The sequence below is a fragment of the Pinus tabuliformis genome, chromosome 9 (genome assembly GCF_031772625.1).
Source record: "Pinus tabuliformis cultivar Carrire ecotype Pingquan chromosome 9, CPIR1, whole genome shotgun sequence".
In the NCBI taxonomy this organism is placed as follows: domain Eukaryota; kingdom Viridiplantae; phylum Streptophyta; class Pinopsida; order Pinales; family Pinaceae; genus Pinus; species Pinus tabuliformis.
In genome coordinates, this window is record NC_142307.1 from 1,029,258,524 (window position 1) to 1,029,280,793 (window position 22,270).

Sequence of the window (22,270 nt, forward strand, 5' to 3'; positions counted from 1 at the left end):
GCCCATTATTTGTACAATCCGCATGCTTTTAATGCATCAATGGAAGGTTGATGACCTATCGCGGCCAAATCAACATCCTCGTGCTCTCTTTCACGCCAATCAAGCATGGTGTGCTTCCTGCACATCATAAAACATCAGTGATAATCCATAAAATTTAAAAATTTTGGTCTATTTTGGAGAGCCAAGGGTTTCAATTTGTGTTTTACGGGGTACGCACCCCGGCCTTTAGGGACAGAGCGCCCGGACGCAGGTTCCCTTAAGGCCGGGTGTGTACACCCCGTAATTTTCCCATTGGGAAAATATCGGGGTACGCAGGTCAGCAGTGCATGACCTGTGTACCTTGAAGGGCGCATTTTGAAACCCCAATGCCCCCAAAAAATCAAATAAAAGCTTAAAACTGAATTCTAAACGGATGGAAAACAAGAGAGGGGTGTTGTAGAATACCTGGTGAAACGACGTTTGATTCTGACGGTCGGATTCTCCGCAATCTCCACGGGAAGTTTCTTGTCAAAAGCCCTTTTCTCAACCTCAACAGTAAAATGGTAAAAATGACATGGTAAGAAGTCTTTTTATAGGTTTTTTGGATAAATAAATGCTAGATTTGTTTATTTTTCACCATGAAAGGACATTTTTGATGAATTTTTGCCTATCTTAAACAGGTATGAGTAATGTGTTGTTTCTGTGCAGGACAAAGGGACTTTAGGGTAAATTATCATTTTTCACGTCAGAGTCATCTTTTAAGCTCTTTTCTGACTCCTAAAATATGAAAAGATCGCCGAGCGTTTCTTTTACACTCGTTAAAACGGAATTTAAAGACGGTCCCCTTATAGCTCTTTTCTGACCGTAAAATCAGGAAAAGATTGCCGGGTTTTTGTCGTTTCAAACTCGATACGGAAATAAAACGACGTGTCCTTGATCGCTTTTTACTTTTCAGGTCAGAGACACTAATCATGAAAGTACTCCTTGGTCACAAGATCAAGCGGTTCTCCCAGGTATTATTTTATACTTTTTCGGGCTTGGGGGACACAAATTCACGAAAAAGTTCAACCTGGAGTCTTCTTAAGTTTTTCAGACTCTCTAAAATTGAAAAACGCCGAGTTTCTCCTATACTGGGCTCGTTAAAATTTTCACAGTAAAGGACCTGTTCAATTACAAATAGGAACGAACCACTCCTTCCTAGGGTTCGAATCAAAACTAGGTTGGACTCATCCGAAGGATGAGCTTATAATCAAGCATATGTTATCCTCCTCAAGCTTGTTAAAAATAAAGAGGTACTTGCCAGGAATGGTGGGGGAAAAGAGAGAAGAATGAGCCTATTTGTTATCTTTTGTCTCAGAAGAAACTTTATTACCACTCTTGAACACGACACTTTTCCTGGGTTGGGAAATCCTTTACCTCACAGTTGATCAAACCACATTGAAAGTCTTCAGCCGGGTTCCGGGGATTAGCTTTGAGTCATTTATCACCAAGCCATCTGTTGTGTCGTTATGTGTTCAAGAGGTCTGCAAGCAAAACTTTCATCTGCAAAATACTTGTCATCCATTTGACCATCCCTGAGTCAGTCCTTACAACAACATTTCTTCAACTTGAACAATGATTTCGTGTTGTGGGCTTGCCTGAAACGGGTCGCTTTCTATCGACATCAACACATTATCTAGAGAGATGACTTAGAAATCGTCAGTACCTTGAAGTCTGCATGCATCAATGGCAGGTTTCTCGCCTTTGACGTCAGTTTACATCATTGACTTTCGATCGAAGGATTCTGTGAAATGTTCGACATCAACTCATTCATTCACATATCATGGATTGTACTGGGTACTTTGAGAACCATTGACATTACTGGTGGTCTCTATCACACTTGTTAACATTTTACATCATCGACTGGTAATCAAGTGGTTTCTACCATGTTCGACATAAACCCATTTAATCGCATGGCTAGAATCGTACCAATTCGGGTAGCAGAAATGAAGACCCTGGATCTAGTTTCCACCATCCAGGTTGTGAGGAGTTTTGTATTCATTATCTAAGTAGACTAATCATAAACAGATGGCTGTGCCCATACTGTGTCTACAAAAGTCTATGATTATGATGTATTGCAATATCATTCCTGTATCAGTCTAGTTAGTCTGTTAGTTAAAGTTTTGATCTGAGTATGAGAATGCCTACCTCAGTGATGATATAATCTTATACATGTATTTTGTGTTGAAAATTGCAGGTTCTGACCAGGCTCTCTACGAGATAATCCTTGAAATGATAAAGCGCTTCACCCTTCCTAGATAATACAAAACCCTAATCTACTACAGGCTTCGCACTTTAGGGGGCAATCTGTTACACTAAAAAATGTCACCATGACTATTTACAGTTAGTATGGCTCTATCAATAGTCATGCTATCCTCTTGGGCAAGTATTATGCCTCTGCTCTCCATGTCAAACTCCAAAAAGAGAGAAAGTCTTTATAAATGTATTTATCTCTGGGTACGCAGGTTCTCTCAACCTTACCTGTGGATACGCACCTAATGTTCACAAAAGCTGCGTACTTGTACGCTCTGTATGTAAAGGGGCCGGTGCGTACCCCTGTAAAGGTCAAAATGCGCAAGTTTCATCTTTAAAAAGTTACTTGTGGTCATTTCTAGAGCATTCTAGAAGGTTGTTTGACGTGTATTGAGCGCCTCCAGATGGTTCATGTACCCCTACCAAAGAGGAACTTATCCCATCAATAAGGGAGCTATCCCATCCAAAGACGGGATTATCCCATTGATGGTGGACCTGAATAACTTCCTCTAGACCACTATAAATACAGGCATTGGGCCAGAAGGAGGGGAGTTTGGAAGCTAAACATTTCTAAGGGTAGATGCTGCTGGAATTAGGACTCCCATTTAGAAGCTTGTGAGGAGAGATTGCCATCTTTGCTTGTTCTATTTGGAAGTGGGTGAGCTTTGTCAAAGTAAAGGAGAACTCTTGATGGACCCTGGGAGGGACTTGCACAACACCAAGGCTCAGGTTGTAATTGTTCCTTTTGTTTCCTATTAATGCAAATGAGTCCATTCTTCTCGATAACTTGTTATTTATGAGTTGTTTCATGTACTCCTTGGTCTATGTGTTAAACATGTTTTATTTTATGAGATTATCAAGTGCTATTTAATCGTTTGATTGTTAGTGAACGCAGGTTTCGAAGTGAAGGAGGAGCTCATCCGGATCAGCGAGGCTGGACTACTACAACAGTGTTGGATTACAGGTAGGATCTAAATACTTGATTTCTTATATAGTAAATGCATGTTTAGAGAAGGATTGCTCTCGTTTGTCTTGTTTGTCACTAGAGAGTCTTAGGCTCCTAGGGAGGTTGGTTGTGTCCGCACTATCGACTCTTTCCGCCTGACACAATTTTTGCAGTTGATTTTAACTACCCAATAGGACATGTTCATGAATTCATATTCCAAGCACATAATTTCGATTAGATTCAAAATAAATTGAAATAACCTCAAATCATACCTCATTGGTAGTTCATCAATAAGGTGTATTTTCAATCCTGTTCGCTTCTTGTCACAACAAGTCAAACTAGCATATTTGACAAAATCAACATGTATAGAATATCTCATCAGGTTAGCTCAAAACATAACAATCATTGATCAAAATCATAAATCACATGGATCCTTTATAAACTAGAATCATAGATAACATATAATCATCATATACCATAATAATAAATCACATGCATAATAAAACTGAAATACCATACCGATACTTATCCTTCATCGATCCTTTCTTTTGCATTTGTTCTTATTCCATATGCACTCCAGATCGGTTTCCACACTCGAAAATCACCCAATCCCTTCTCCTAAACAATGTGCACATACACATAGTGTGCATCACACACATACAGTCACACATGACATACAACTCTGTGCAATACATGCACCTACACCTAACATACAACACATACACCTATACCCGGTGTACAAAAAAACACAAATACGTATATAGAGTGAAAAAAAATGAATGCATATGTCATGATACCATGTCTACACAATGCACATACATGGTACCGCATGCCTGCAACACAACATGTACGACAAGCACTCAATACCACACATACACCAGTACCACATGTACCGAGCACCGCCTACACAATGTGTGCACAAAATCACATGTACATGATGTTATCACTCAGAATTTCCTAGAAGTTGTCAGAAGAAGGAAAGGGGTCCAAGGTAACCACAAACCAACTTTTAAGTATAGAATCTAGCCAATTTGTACTCAGAGAGGGCTCTCTCTTTATGATTTAGCTTTGTTTAGTAAGGTATTAGGCTAGGTATGAAAGCTTGGGGGTTTTGATTTTGATTGGTGGTGGAATTCAGGAATAGATGGGTAAAACAAAGTACTTCAAGCCATTGGGCTATGGAGTCAACTAAAGATGGCTTAACTGGATTGGGTTGATTCAGCAAAGGAGGGCTTCAAAGGGCAAGATAGTAAAACAAGAGGAAAATGGTAACTTGAAAGGGTGGAATGGTCTCAAAAGGGAGGAAGGGTAGTTAAGAATCCTTCAACAAGTTTTGAGGGGAGGGAAAGTGGGTGATCACTAATAAAAAGCAGTTAAGAATTCTTTACTAAATGATCACAATGAAAAAACTAAGAAACAAGGAGCAACTAAGAATTCCTTGTCTATAATAGTTTTGAAGAAAACATAAAGAAAAATAAACCTTTTAAAACAGATTGCAATAAAGCACTTTCTGAGATATCATTATTTTGTTTATCATTCAGATTTCATGAAAACAAATATGATTATTAGTAGACAGAGGAAAAACAATACTTAAGAAGAGATATAGAATAATTATTGACCATTGTTTTGCATGAGAATGCTTGTGAAAGTCCTTTGCTTTATTCAATGCTTCCAACTAGCCATACAAGAGTTGTTCCAATAGCACTTCTTTTCAAAATAACAAGTTTACAGAAATGTCTAAGAATCCACCATCAATACTCCAAATGAGGAAGTACTTATACAAAAATTTATAGCAAAATATATCTTAATTGAGAGAGATATATTCTAGGAAAGATAAATGCATTTTACATGAAAGTAGAGATAGATGGTCTCAAGGATAGAAACTAAAAGTGAGATGCTGCCTTGTTGTCCCTGTTTTTTGTGAATGAGCTGGAGGCAGGCACTATGATTGAGCATCTTGCTATCTAGCTTGTAATTCTGTGCTGGCTACCTATTTTTGATCTTTCACTGATATTCTTTGACCTGTTCTGATACACTTTACCTATTTTATCCTCCTTCACCTACTTTTACCAGAATTGACCATAGTAAATACTTGATTTTACCATGGTAAATCACAAAATTTATGTCATATCTGACCACCAATCATCTCTTGGTATCCTGGTCCTTTGGAGCTTCCTGAAGATTTCATCAGCCTCAGTGTATTTTACAAAATTGGGCTGAATAGGAAACAAGTGTTTTAATTCATGCTCCACATAGAAAAGGTTCTCCAAGCTGTCATAGAGAACTCTGCCTGTAGGTAGTGCCTTGGGTGCAAATGCACTAGCAGAGGAACTGGCTTGGTTGTTTGCATACTGGTACAGTTTTTCAACATAATCTTCATGCCTCATCAACTTATCATTAATTACTAAAGGACTGGGAAGCCCTTTGCTCTGTAAAATGCCAAACTTTTCCATAAATTCATCTATATCATCCTGCATATTCTGGCATTTTCGTTCTAGGTTTTGCATTAGAGACCTTTTGGTCAAATTTTTTTTGATTTCCAGGATGGTTGCAGTTCTGTCTTCAATATTCAGCTGCTCTAATTGATGTCTAGACCTGCTGTTCAAAAAGTTTATCAAACAGCTTCCTCAGGTTTGCCTCCTAGTTCAACCTTGGTCTTGGCAATTTCTTGAAGAGCCAATTTCACCAGGTCAATTTGTTCAAAAATAATTTGTATGGATGACCAAACATCATTTATTGATTGAGTGATGTTGGTCTAGAGAATCTTCCTAATATCCATTAAATGCTTTTCAAATGTGAGGTCTTTTTCCAATGTGTTAACTTGTTGGGCTAAACCTTTATTCTTCCTCACTTCCTCAACAAAATTGATTTTTGAAATATCATATTTTTGCTCTAAGGTGACAAATTTTTCTTTAACCTTTTGGAGCTTAGAAACTTGGAGTTTCATCTCTTCCATTGACTTAATTAATTCTTCTGTACTCAAACCTGAAGTTCCTGCCTGTGCTATTCCTGTGCTTGTACCTGTAATTGTCTCTGCTGTGACCAAGGGGACATTTGGTACGAGGGTTGTTGCAAGTGTAGAGGGGACTGCCGTGGAGACCACTGGTATTACATTTTTAGGCTGAGAGGGTGACTCTCCCTGCCTGCTTTTCAAAGATTTTTCTAATTCTTGCTCAGTATCCTTCAATTTTTCATTAATCTTGAGGACCAGGTCCATAAGCTCTTATTTAGATTTCTTTTGAATAACTTCAGCAGTTTGTGGATGCCTTGATAGGGGAAACTTTAACTTCTTTCTCAAGGTAGCTATGTCTTCATCCTTCTTTTTTATCAAGGCCTTTGCTACCTTTACATCCTTTTGGTTATGACCTAGTCCAATAACCAACTCCTCCAATGATTTAATTCTATTGTCCTTAGCCTGTGAGGAGGCTCTTTCTAACTGTAGTTGAGCAGTGGTATTGTTTAATGAGTTTTCCAGTCTTTGGGCCATCATAGCTTTAGTTGTCAATGTCGAATACACCATCTCCCCTGTTTGCTTATGTAATTCAATCTGGTCTAGGGGGTGGATGTCCTTGGCCATGACCTCAAAATCAGTCTTGAGGTAATCTGCTATTGACTAAGGCTACTATACTTTGGGCTTAAAGAAGCTCATCTGCATTTTACCCTCCTTGATGTCATAGGCTGACATCAACCTAGTCTGATTGGTGGGAGCCATCTTCATGTATTGATTGTAGAAGTGGGCCCTTAATGGTTCATTTTTGTCTTTTATTTCTTTGAATTTCTATTTAATGTCTAGGTTCTAATTTCCAGAAGACCTGAAGGATGATACTTTAGCACTTTGTTGTCTCTCAGCTCCTGGCTCTGTGAGCTAGAAGGTGTCCCACTTGCTGGGAAAGTGTGTTGATTATCTGTACCTTCTTTTCTCTGACTCTCTATTTTTTCTTCAAAAAATTCCTCTTCTGAGTGAGGATTTAGCCAATGCCTCTTAGAACCAGGCTGGTTCGAAGGACCACTGGCGGGGGTAGCTACTTCCCTACCTCTCTTTTTGTTCTTTTCCTCATTCAGATCAGTCTGTAAAATTGGGGTCTCTCCCATGTTAACTTGAGTTGGGGGGACCTGTGTTTGAGCCTGTTCCTGAGAGGTTTGAGGCTACTTTGACATCGTATATTGTTCTGCTGCTGGAGTGCTTGTCTCTTTTTCTCTTACCTGTGATGTCTCTGCAAGTGTTACACTAGTCTCCTGTGAATGCCTTTGAGAGGTATCAGCTGTTGAGGCACTAGTCCCTGATGTTGACTTGTGAGAAGTCTCAAATTACACATGTACAAAAGAATCTAGGTCAATTGTCTTTTCCAGATCTTTCATTACATTCTCTACATTGACTTGATCAGTATCCATTTCTACGAGAGTGCCTTCCCTCCATTTGTCCATGTTATCATATTGCTCAATCTCTGGCATTCTGTGATGAAAATATGGTGATAGTTTATTTTTCATTCTTCTATCACAGATGAAACTGTGGGGATCATATGGAGTCCAACTAAAACTTTTCTTTAGTTTCATGTGGTCTTATAGAATTTGTTCTACTACTCTCCATGCTTCCCTATTGTTGCAAACAAATGGGCCTATATGATCTTTGATTCTCAGTCGTGCCTTCTTCTTGGCCTTGGTAAAATGAATCAAATCGGAGTATATCATTTGTCTATAATATTCTAAAGAAAACAGTCTCATTGGAACATATTTTGGTAGCTTAAAAGGAGGAAGCTCACAGCCATACACCCTGATTTCTATGTGATTCTGGTATAAGTACCAGTCACCTACTATGTACTATTTTGATAACTGAAGGATCCTTTTAATTTCCTCACTAATCCTAGGAGGAGAATTTCCAGCTAGCAAGGTGGTTGCTGGGTGGAAAAATAGGTCGATGAACTCATTATATGTATAAGGGCAAGCAAAAGATTCATGGAAGACAGAAGTCCAAAATATGACTGACCTTGGTTCCCCTTTGTATCAAGTTTCTTGATAGAAAATGGGAACTTTTCGGACTAATAGTAGAGGATGAGGTGGTATATGAATGTGGAATATTTTAAGACCTTTTCATTCTCCAGTCCCATGAACTGGTCATGGATTTTGTCAACTATAAATGCAGCATAATTGTACTTGACAGTAGGGGGCTGACCATGGTTAAAAATGGACATCAATACTAGGGTCAACTCATATACATACTCACTGGTGTTGAATCCCATGACAACTATCATCTCAACTATAAGTTTTCCTGTGTCTAAGAAGAAAACTAACATATAAGGTGGGGGATCTTTGGGTTGATGGTTTTTATCCACAAAAGTTTGACACTAGCGACTGAGTTCAGCTTGGGATAATTTAGTTGATTTCTCAAGTAAATCTCCAAGGGAAATGGGGATAGGGCTTGATTGGGATGAAATTGTAGCATCTTATTGATTGAGTCTGTAGTTATTGAGAAGAGGACTGTTTGATTGGGAGACATCACTACTCTGAGGTTGGGGTCATAATTTGCATGGCACTGATGGATTATGTCTAGGAAAGCATGTACAGAGGGGAGAAAGTACATTGGGAGAATGTATTCACATAGTCCTATGGCATCATAGCCATTCAAGTGATTATCTCGGCATTGAAAAAAAACTTTCAGATAGTCTTTATCAGTGATTAGGTATTTTATTTGAAAATCCTGATTTGCCTGGGGAAAATAGTCTAAATCATGGTCAGGGGTGGTAATGGGTGCAATGTTTAGGGCTACCAGAATTTCCATACTGGTTCTTGTATATTTAGAAAGGAAACTGAGGTTTATTAGGTGGAAGTGATGAAATAGCAGGTCTAGGAACTTGAATTCCAAGTATGGCAATTGAATTATGATGAATTGGGATTCCTTTTAGTTAAGTTTGCAGTGAAAGCAAGTATTCAGAGGTTTTCTTGACGGGAATTGGTAAATACCTATTTTAGGGATGGGAAATGGTATGCAAGAATAGTAGGTGTGAATGGAGGTCTCTGAGTGGTGTTGACTACAAATTTTGAAGTAGGTTGGCAGCTAGGAGCACGAGCTAGTTGACCTCATCGTTATATTTGCATGAATGTACAGGTTCGCAGAATAGAACGACAAAATGATTTGTTTTTTTTTTAATATAAAGTCAAGAATTTTGTGGGTTTTGGGATTTAGATGGGTGGGGACAGTGGGAAAATGACGTGATGTTTTGTTGTTTGTGCTAGGTGGTAAGTGGTTTTTATCGCACCACTCATGGAGGGGGGGCAATATTCGAGCTTGAGAGAGCGATTCCATAGGATGGGTGATGCGTGGCATGGGTACTATTCACAAAACTGCTCTGCGATCACACGCTAATGTTAGGTCGTGGAGGGCCGTGCAATATGCACAATAGTCATCAGATCTTGGAGGCTTGATCGGATGGCTATCGGGAAGGCAAGGTGATGGGGGTTTAATGAGGGCAGGCCTAATGTAGTTAAAGACTTTTTTAATCATATCGGGAGCAACGCGATTCGACGAGAAGGTTATTAATTAAATGTGAGGGTTAATTAATTCCTTTTTAATGTGGTGGGGGGATGGGGTTCTTAATTAGTTATTTTTTTCTCGGTAAAGCTATCTATTCTATTATATTATGTACAGGGAAATATTACAATAAAAAATACAGGCTACCCAGGGTCAACTGTGGCACTTTTGGTTGCTTTTCATGACTCAGAATTCTCCCTCGCAGGGGCAGCGCTTCCCATATGACATAACACAGTGTTGTTTTCGGATCATACCAAAACAGCCCGCGCAGGGGCATCAAACAAAAAGACTCATTACAGACCTTGCAAGGCCAGCTGCCCAGACTATAGTAAACGTGCATATAAACAAGAACTAAAGAGACACAAACATAGATATGTAGCCTAATCCAGGCCCCAACAGAGACCAAGAACCTATACCAGACCTGAGAGAGAAAAATGTATGCCAGAGTGGGTTGCTGGAGACTATTCCTCTGGCTCTTCCTCAATAATTCTGCACCACCCGTGGCCTTCTGGGTAGCCTTCCCACATTGCCATGGGGTCCTGCGTGGAGGCTGGCATCTCCTGCTCTTGAAGTCGGGTGGGGGTCTGCTTAGGCTCCTTCTCTGGATTATCCTCTGCAATTGCCTTCTGCACATCCCTGGGTTTCTCCCCACTGCCCTCTGGATGTTCCTCTGCAATGTCCAGTCGTGCTCCTTCAGCATCCTCCTACGGAACCTTTGTGAAGAGAACCGATATGTGTGCGTTAATGCCAGGATTGTCCCGCGAACTGCCAAGGGTAAATATGGCTGAGCCAAACGCTGGAAGCAGGGGCGCTCCTTCATTGGAACTGTCGGCCTCCATGAATTGACTGGCAGATATGGGGGTGGCTCCCGCCCTTCTATGGCAGTAGCAGCAGCAACAGTGATGGTGGGTATCCGCCACAGGGTGATGTGAAGAACCCCCTCGCCCAGAACCTCTTCTACATGGCATCCTTTCCCGGGGAGGAGCCATGGTTGCAGAGACGCTAACAGCTGGAAACCACACAACGCTTGAGGGCTTGTCGGGATTGATTCGCCCCCCACCTGAATTTCGTCCCCCCACTGTTCCGTAATAGAGCTCAGCCTTACAGTGACAACAGAACCCCGGATAAACAAGCATGAAGTTTCCTTCGTCAATTTGAATGCCGTCGCTCCCAACAAGAACAGAAGCTTGAAAGAGACAATTTCCCTCAGAGATCTGAGCTGCTTGCTCTGCACTCTGAGTCCAAAATCGCAACATTCCTTCATTCTTAAAACAATAGACATTCCCTCGAATTTTGCCCGCTTTGATTGCTCTCTGCAAGCTCGTCATCGTACCCTGCTTCTTCATTAATGTTCCTGCTCTGCTCCTCCCGTCTTAACTCCTTGGCGGCGAGGGGCATTAAACTCCCTTGGCGATCACGAGGTGGCACATGTTGGGCATGTGGCTCCTCACTGCCTGACATGTTGACACCCGCATCCGGGGGGGTTCTTAATTAGTTATTGATTAACTAATTAATTCCCATTATTAATGTATTATGGTTATATTTTAACCAAGGGGCGAGATATCTAACATTTGGGGATTTTTACATAGTTAAAGCAATATGGGAATGGGTAGATTTTTATACGGGATTTATATAATATAGGTTAGTAGTTAATATGACATAATAAAATGAAAAGCGCTAAGTCTAAAACATTTTGATGTGTGTATTTAAACTTAGGCTAAAGTGAACAAGAGGGTTATTATGGAAAATGTTGTAAATTTCCTAAGTAAAATAGGATTTTACTTAGGAAAAACTTTATCAAGGGAATGAATGATGTTATGAAGGGGTGAATATTGATTAAGGGCTTTTAAGTACTTAGGCATTATTTAAATTTTTGGGCCGAGGGTTCGGTCCCTCCAAAAGTCAGAGAAATGCTCTGAGCCCCTCTAATTTGATAAATACCTTGGCACTTAGGGGAAATTAGTGAAAATTTAGGGGAAATGAGTAGGGAAGTTAATTATTATTGACTTTTCCTGCTTGATGTGATTTCCATGTGATGTATGCCTTTATCTTGTGATGAAAATAAAATATTTACACATTTAAACTTATTCATTCACCAGATATTATTCTACAACCATCATCTACCTACCCTACCTACTTAACCTAACATTTTTACTTCTTTATTAGGGTGCACTTAGACTGGAAAACCCTTGTCAAATTTTCTTTTCTTTTACATGGTAATGCCTATCTAAGTATACACTTATTACATCCAAGGGCTCATATTAAACTATTGAGCTCCTTTTATTCACTTTACCTATCTATTTATCTTCCAAGATTGCACTATTTGGCCAGATTGTTATTCTCTATTTCTGCAACATGAAATTAAAAATATGAACTAGTCAAGTTTAAACTATTTTTACTATTCATGAATTTTGGCATAAGTGACAAGTTGCTCACAATTCTTTATTACACAAAAGTGAAAAAGTAGTGGCATTTAGACTTTCCCACTTTCTTGGTCTTTCTTTTTGTTGGGGTTCATTTTCTTTCATTTTTTGACCATCTTTTATTCTTTTCACCCTTTGATTTTTCTTTTAGGATATACCTTCTTTACATTTTTTAAATTTTTTGATTTTTTACAAATATGGAAAACCTTTGCAACAAGTAAAGGTATGAACATATTATATAGCTCATCAAGTCAATCATGATATATGACACCTATTGGTATAGGGGCATGACACACGACACCACCTACACAATGCCATATGTACACTACACCACTATAAAACGTGTACACAATACCACATGCACAAAATTCCACATGCACGACATTTACATGACACCGCATGTACACAATGCCACATGCAAGACATGTACATAGCGCCACCTGCACACAGTGCCGCTTGTACAACATGTACACACCACCACATGCACACAACACCACTTGTACATAGCACTGCATTTTCATCATGTACATAACATCATTTGTACACAACACTGCATATCCAACATGTGCACAATACCATATGCACACAACACTGCATATACATCATGCACACAATACAATATATACACAATACTACATATCAAACATGTACATAGCGCCATCTACACCCAATCACTGAATGTGAAAACTTCATACAACACTATCTGTACTACATCATGTACATAACATTACTTAATCAACATGTACACACCCTAAACATACACCACATTGCATACACACAACATGATAGGTGCGATAAGTACAACATATATGACATATGCACAACAGTTGTACCACACATCCAAAATGACACTGACTCTTTACCAAGCAACCTTGCTTCTAGTGTCTTATCCATGCTTGTCGCAACATGCCGTAGACCACACTGCTTTCATTTCCCTGATGCATCCCTCAGTATTACTTGTCCATAACATAGAGATAATATAATCATATAATATCAACCCATATCCATATGATACTGACCTTTTATATTTGTCATGACTACTCTTCCCAATTTATTCCTCATAGCCAAGAACGTCTTCATGCCATTCACCTACATAAGCAATCGTTCCACCACAAGAACAATCCCTAATGACTGTGTGAGACAGTGACATAGATACATGTACACATACGTACATCATAAAATGATAATTATCTCATCTTTCAACGACATACATACTTACATATGTACATATAAACATTAACATCAAATAATCATGATTCGTGCTCACCCTATCAAACATTACATACATACATGCCTACATGTATAAATATATAAACATTAACATAATCATGATCACAACAAAATTTCCAGATATTATAAGGTCAAGGTTAAGAGAACTTCCTTTATTCATGCAACACATGTGCAATATTGAGAACAACATTCCCAACATAGCCAAGGCATCTGACATTTCAGATCCATTTACTTTACCTTTTCTTGATTACCTTTCCCATGACTATTCCGTCAACGTCCATTTACCACAATGGACCCAACCAGTCCAACCAATAGTCATAGTCTTACTTTCCACTGCACTTACTCATACATCGAGCTTCATCTCTATCTTACATTTCCTGTTGAGTACCACACATCTCTCCTCGAGCTCCATCAACTTTTCCTCTTTCCCAACCAATTCCCCAGATTCAAAACATAAAAGGAAAGAACGAAAACAACAACAAGAAGAAAACCGTGAAAACCAATAACATCACAACTTTGAAAAGAAATTTGTATGGCCATACTCTAGACATAAATAAAGCTGCAAATCAAGCACAAGAAAATAAAAAAAGACCAAAAGTGCAAGACTAACAACAAACACCATGACTTAATCCCCATAGTTCCTAGGGAAACTCAACCAAAGCCTTCTTCAAGATTTCATGGCAATCTCTTGCCATGGAATCCCATGTATCATACTACCATAAAGACATAACAGTCAGTGCATAAATAAATATATAAATATACCATTTATCTTACCTCATTGTGCCGATCATGTTGCTTGCAACTGAACAAATAAAATCCATCTCACAAGGGACTCCATGTCCCTTGACAGATCCACCTACAACTAGAGTCTAACTAATATACATGTCAAGTACATGTTCATTATTGTAGCACATATCCACATAATGTCAAACAAAATCAAGTTTAAGAAGAATCCCTATATGCAAGGCACTCATTCATTTAGAATTAGGGTTTCTAAACATAGCCAAAGGAATTCTTGTCCAATTCCTTTCTTTTACTCTTTTTACCTTGTTGCAATCGAGGCTTACTATGTACTGTCACATCACCCAACTATTAGTTATAGAAACACATCAAGTGTTACCTTATCATGCTAATACCTAACATGTTACCTTGCAACGGCTGACACTTGCTAACCACATGTTCCAAATATCAAGACAATCATATCTATCAATTTAAGATCAACCTTTACCAAGACTAACAATCATGTCATAATTCATAGTCAACTCATAGTCATTAGAGATAATTCTACAACTATCAACTACGTTCAAGTACATATCAATTGTCTCAACACATTTATGTTATTACATTCATCATAAAACAAGATCATTGGAACACATACTCCTATTATGAAATTCATCAAACATTCAAACAACTTGCAAACATACCATGTTAACTAAATCAACTAGATAAAATATTCAAACATTCAAGCACCAAATATATGACATAAGCAAACTCATACCTTAATGTATCTCGGGGGAGGAAATCTTGTCTGCACCATCAACCCAGGTTAGCATGATACAACTTCACAACATATCAACTCAAACATAAATCATGATATCCATAATAGTAACTAACTAACATGTTCACATCATAGCCCCAAGAGTTAGCTCAATCGGTCAAATCAAGTGCCTTGCCAATGGGAGGTCACAGGGTCGAATCCCAAAAGCTCTTGGGGTTAGGTCAGTAAATAGGTCGAGGGGTGTTGATGCCTTCGGATGCGTCCACTCAGTGTTGAACAACCCTGGATGTAGCGGCTACCCATTGACCCGAGTATCCGTGAACCAGAAAGTGAAAAAAAACATGTTCACATCATAAGATCATAAGAATTTGTCGTTCATGCATAACAATCACATATGTATGATCAATCTAGATTAGTATGACACCATATCACAAATATGTTGGCTCATACCTAAATATCGCAACCATAACCCTCTGTATAGGTAAAATTAGGTTAACATAATACATATAACATCAAGATCTTCAATGCAATGAACATAACCATCACACATATGACGAATTCAAAATACAACATCAATATCTCAATGAAATAACACTAATCATCAAGTTAATAGCATATAACAACAATAAGCTATATATCATGATCATCAAAAAAATGTAACCTAATCACCAAGTTATCTAACATAAGACAACAATAGAAATACATACCACCATGGGTTACTATCATTCACGACTATCCGACACATGTGCATATGACTATACTAATCAATTATCATCTATAATGTATGTAACTATAACATCAAAAGACATGTACATAAACTAATGTATATAACCCTAATGCATATAAAAATCCTTAACCTACATACTTGCATGCCCAACATACAAACTTGTATGACGACATGCTCTCGCCCCAAGGTCCAACACTGCAACTTCACTTTGATGATCTGCATCTCCTGCTTTACCTTATTCAACACATTAGCATCACAACATACCAATAGCACCATGATGACCTAAATTTCATACAATGTATTCACAAGGTATGTTTGACCTAATATTCAAACTATAACCAAGACCATACATGCATAACAATTGTATAACAAATGAGTACCAAACCATACACACATGATTCTAGCTAGAGTCCAGTCATCAATGCGTCACCATATCAAGTACACAAACCATGACCTCATGCATGAAAACGATCATTACTCCATTGTGCACATTGCCACACACAACCAATAGTGTGCATAAGCAATTCCAAATCAACCACACATACACATAGATGCATGTAGTCGAACATAAGCGATCAATTCTTGTAATAAACCTACAATATTGATACATGTAATCCAAAATATTAAAGAATGTAACCTAACATATAAGGATGTAAGTAGGAGGCATAAAATCAACATATAAGTGACATATAACCATATGCAACTAGTCACGTACTCATAACAAATACATTTCATGAAATCAATATCAAATTATACATGATAACCATACTACAACCATAATCTATCATCAAGTAAATGCAACAAGCAGATTAAATGGATATGTAAGAGACACAAATGCAATTGACATGCATGCATGACCAACACCTTCAACCCATCCAGTTCGAGAATTGAACCATGTTCTAATACCACTATGTAACACCCTCCTCCCACATCAACCCAAGTAACTATGCCAACTAGGGTAAACAAGAGACGAGAGGATACTATGATCAAATTCAACCTCCTATGTGACCTTAAGGAAGTGGAATCGACAGAACATCACACACAATCATCCAAAATCATCAATAGAACCCTCAAGAGACAAGTCAGTCACTTAGGTAGCCTATCCCTAGGTCCCACAACTTTTCTAGACCTCTGAGGCCATAGTCACTCTCATGCTATGGGAAAGGGAGAGACCAAAGACATAAATTCGCTCTCATAGGCCTACATGCCAATGGCTACGGACCAAAATTTACCATTTTGTGCTAATGACCCCAGGATTTAAGCCACTTTTGCAGGCACAGAGCCCAAGCCACTACCCAGAATGGAATGAAACCTTGAAATAAAGAAAAGTACAGGGATACAATGAAGGAAAAGCAATAAACTCAACAAGACCTTGACCAAACCCCTACTAGCCATGATAAGGATTTCATCAAACATATCATTGACATGTAACATATAGGTGTAAACAACATAATTAACTCTAGGGATCTCATACTTATTTGAGAATCGCTATAAACGATTGTTCCCTCAAGTCAATTTTTGCATATTCATCTATTAGGTCATATAAACATTATCCATTCATATACAAGTAAAAACATGCTAAGATCCATACATGGATACTGTCATAAAATGTGCATATAACGAGCATAATAGGAACAAAAATACAATAAATGTATCAACCATCAAAATCCATATATACACCAGTAAATTTACACATGAAAATCGATGAAATGAATCTCTCATTAATCAATGGAATGAACAAATCTGTGATGGAACTACCACATTCCACTCAACCATAGAATGGCTGAGCCAAATCTCTCTTTAGCCATTAACTCCCATGCCATATTCAAAGCATGAATGTGGAACTCAAACCAAAATAACTCAACCAGGGCATACCAACGCTAAACCACCTCACCCTCATCAATAGAAACCATGATTTACCATAATCCTTCCCAGGTCACTGGCCAAAACAATGAGAAAATCATAACAAACTTTACTGTGTTATCTACCCGATCTCTTGGGCAAACAATCATGGATTCCACCGTATTTCTCCACCTATAATGTGAGGAATTTTCCTGTCTCATAGTCTCTTAGGCTTTACCACAATCCAAACCCAGATCATTAGGACCTAAACCAAGACCCACTCTCTAGGCTTTACTACATATACCAAACTTGGGATTACTATGCCCAATGGAAAGAAAACCACCTCTATGATTTATCGTATATCCTGCTATACAAGGCGACACAAAATTTGGCTTTACCACAACCCACAGTCTATCTTAGGGGTTACTAGGCCATGTGTTCTATCATTTCGGAGATCCACCTTTCTCAGCTTCGAATTCATCTAACAATCCAGCTGAGCCAAAACATGAGAACCCCATCACACCATGTCTATCTGGAAATGGAAAACCTAGGCTGAAAACACTATTACACCTGGAAAAACCCATGCTATGATAGAAAGGAACCACATGAAATACCATGCATGCCAAATCTAGCAAGGAAACTAAACATGCAAGTTGATACCTGCAATGAATCCCACTGCAACTACTTGATCAAACCTTTCCCTACTTGATCTTTGCTTCCTCTTTCCTTCTTTTCCTTTCTTCATCCCATGCATAACCATAGAAAGAACTTGAACCAAGAGCTTGCACTGACTAAGAGATTAACACTGAAAAATAAGAAGATTTCCCATTGATCCTCATAAGCCTTTTTATTAATGAGGCCTCTATTTTATTCATTTTCCATTATTATCCTTCAATTTCCTCATCACATGCAACCTATGACCTTTCACCTTCCTTTTCTCATAATTTCCATTATTTTCATAAATTAAATGCAAATAAATGCCTCGTGCCTTACGAAAGCCTTAGCCCTTGCCTTTGCCAATTTCCTTAGCCATAAAAAACCAAATGACTTTCCCAACATTCAACTTGGAATATGTGTCCCATCAACCATGGTCTAATATATTTTTACATGGAATTTTCACTAGGGATGTTACAAATTAAGTGACATCATTAATAACATACCTAATTCAACAATAAATGGGGTTATGCATTATGAAATTTCAAAGGAAGTATGGGATAAGCTATAAGAAACACATGAAGCAATAACAAAGGAAGATTGTTAATCAGAAGAAGCAACATGTAACCTTATTTCTAAGGAAAATAATGATGCATCAAAAGATGAGCATGTTACTGATTTAGAAGAAGACAAAATAGAGGAAGTTCTTAATCTTAGGAGGAAACTTGATCTTGATTTGAAAAATATTATTAATCTTAAAGATAATTTGCAATCATATGATAAGAGGGATCATATTAAATTAGTAAATGATGCAGTAGAATCTAAACAAAATTATGAAGGCCTTAAAGAAGGAATCGTCTCTCTAAAATCAAATATTGAAAATTAAAACAAGAGAAATGAAGAACTACTTCAAGTATTTGAAGAACAAGAGAATGGGTTGAAGGAATAAATTATAAACTTAAAGGAGAAAATGGAAGAAAAAATAAAGGTTGAAGAAGGAGTGAGAATCAGTATCTTGAAAAGGAAAAATAATACCAAAGAATGGATGTTGAGATAAACATTCTAAAAGGTAAATTACAAGAAAAGGATAAACACCTGAGATTTCAAGATAGTAATAAGATTTTGGATAACATTCTTACTAGTCAAAGGTCTCCCACTATTAAATCTGGTCTTGGTTTTCATGAAACTGTAAAAGGAGAATATAGTTCACAAGATAATGCAAGGAATCTTAAGGGTAACAATGCAAAACTTGAAGTGCTCAATAAAGAGATAAGAAGTCAACCTGAACAACAAACAAGGAAAGTAAATATTCAAAGGAAATCATTTGATCCTAACTATATAAGTGTTAATTAATTATCTCCTCTGATAAATATTGTTGAATGATTTATATGTCATAATTATGGACATGTTGCAACCAATTGTAGAAGCAGATTGTTTCAAGAAAGGAGTCATATCACAAGAAGTACATCAACTTCCTAGTACTCAGGTTTCTTCAAGGGATACTTTTTTGCTTGCAACACATTTTTTCACAAAGATATTGATTGAAATAGAAGGAATATGAAACAAAAATATTATGAATCCTTGCTCATATAATATGTTATGCTTGTAACAAGTTTGAGCATGTTGCAAAATAATTCTGGAACAAATCTAAGGATTGACTCAGACAACATGGCTAGTAATCAGATGAGAATATTGATGTTAAAATACCTGAAAAAGATGGATCCACCAACATTTATCATAATAAGAAGAAAGAATAAGACCATATAAGGTGTGGTCTTGCTCTCTGCTCGTTTGAAGAAGAAGATGAATCACACAACTAGAGATATGAGTAAGATGACGTCTCTTAAGAAAAACCAATATGGTATGGTTATTCTTGGAAATAATCCTCCAAAAAATTTCTGGGAAAAGGTAGAGCCATAATTAACAAACATAGAGGAGAAAATGGTACTTTATTAGTTCAAGGACTAAAGCAGAATATTCTAAGTGTAGGTAAAATGGCAGATAAAGGAAATATAATTATGTTTACATCAACCAACTGCAAGGTTATGGATGAAGAAACTAGAAAGGTCATAGCAAGAGGATATAGAAATCCAGACAAATTATACGTGTTTAAAGAAATGAATTCTCACAAAAATGAGGAGGATTTAGACTCAGAGTAAAAGAAGATGATCCCTAATGAATTCCATTTTTCTTAAAGGAATACTTCTCATAGTGACTGAAGAAGTGATGAGAGGAACATGACCTCATGAAAAGTAGGAGATGATTATCATATCTTCAAGATCAGTGATGTATGATATTAGGGGGAGATATACATGTGATTTGGGTGGATCCATAAATAGAAGTGGCCTTTAAAATAACTCAAAAATAAAAGTTCTTACATCGAAGTAAAACTAAGATTGGATCATAGTGCTCGTTGCCCTGATTCCAATGATGTAGATGACACTCAAATCCAAGTTCATATGCTCAATTTATGGTCAAACTTGGCCAAGTGGCAATCACTAATGAGGAAACAATTTGGTAGAGCCTTGACACATGGAATCCAACCACCAGAATGGGAGAATTTCTTGCCTCTTGAATTTGTCTAATATCCCTTATTTTCCTACAAGAAAATTTGGAATATAATGTATTGACAAAATTGAAAAAAAGAATTGGGTGGTGGGCCACCAACCCCACCACCCCATCCAATGATATAACATAATATATTATATATAGGGTGGGCGGGACAGCCTCAACGGACCCACCTAACCTTGGTGGAGCCACAACATATATTAAAACACAAGCCATTTGCCATATGTGAGCGGCGATGTTAAAAACATATATAACTGTGTTTGGTTAAAATACACTGTATATGGTATTTAAGGCACTCAAACACGGAACTGTCTCCTTACAACGCACCGCCGCCACTGATGGGCCAACAACCCCACATTGGTGGCTCCACCCCAATGCATATACTCAAACCCTCAATGCATTTTCCCAACAATGATAGAGGTCTAGGTGCAGAACCCTGAGAGGAGTGGAACCTTGAGCGAGGGATCTTTTGAGATGCTGAAAAGATTCCCTTAGAGGGCCAAAGGTGCTAGTGGTAGAATTTGACAAGTTTATAGTTGATTTCTCATGTTTTCATGCTAGGAATCCAATTGTGCAGTCAATTTCTCCATGCTAGGTATCCATTTTCAGGGCATTATCGAAATTGGAGGTATAAGGAATATTTTTGTAAAGTTTCTTGTAACTGATTTCTTTGATGCCACTTAGTGAAAGAAGGCCTCCCCACTTTGACTAAGGCCTAGAGACGTATATTGGGTGAAATCCATAATAAAATTGTTTGTGTGCCTTTGATATCATGGTTTCTTTCTGATTTCTGCTTCTTTTTTATGTATTAAGTTACTTGGTTAATGTGCCCTTTTATATGCAATTCTGAATGCATCCTTGAAGATAAAATATTTGGATCAAGTTTGGTATTAGAGCAGGTCTTATTGATGCGAGTTACATGAGTGAATTCTAAATAGGAACAAGCTCCAAAGAGGATAAGGAAAACTTAAATCCTTTGAACCCTAAGTGGGGCGTGCACCACAAATATGAAACATGGCAGATGAGGAAGCTCGAATGGAGGAAGAGCAAAATTATCGCAAGATCTTCTTCACCATGGCAGAGAATATTGGCAACTTGTTTGCAGAGTATAAGAAGATGATCAAGCCTGAGAAGAAAGAGCTATATGGCCATGCATCGGTAAATCATGAAGGTGGAAGAGGAGATCCTCCTAAACCGCCCTCTCCATCCTCTAGTGAGAGTTCTTCTTATTCTTCTTCTCATCACTCCAACAACCATCATATGAATACATCTAAGAAACCATTTTTTAAGCTAGATGTAAAGTTCGATTTTCCCACATACAATGGAGAATGTAATGCAGAGAAAATAAACAATTGGATTAGACAGATCGAAGCTTATTTCTGGATTCAGCGTATCAAGTAAAATGATGCAAAGATCCAATTAGCATCTCTTCAACTGAGTGGCACTTCTCTCATCTGGTGGGAGAGAAAGTTTCAGAAAGGTAACAAAAACTTGGGTAATACTTTAGGAAAGGAAAGGGTCAAAATGTGCAAAGATTCAAAAAAGAGTTTAGAAAACAAGCATTGAATTTGGGTGATTCACTTGA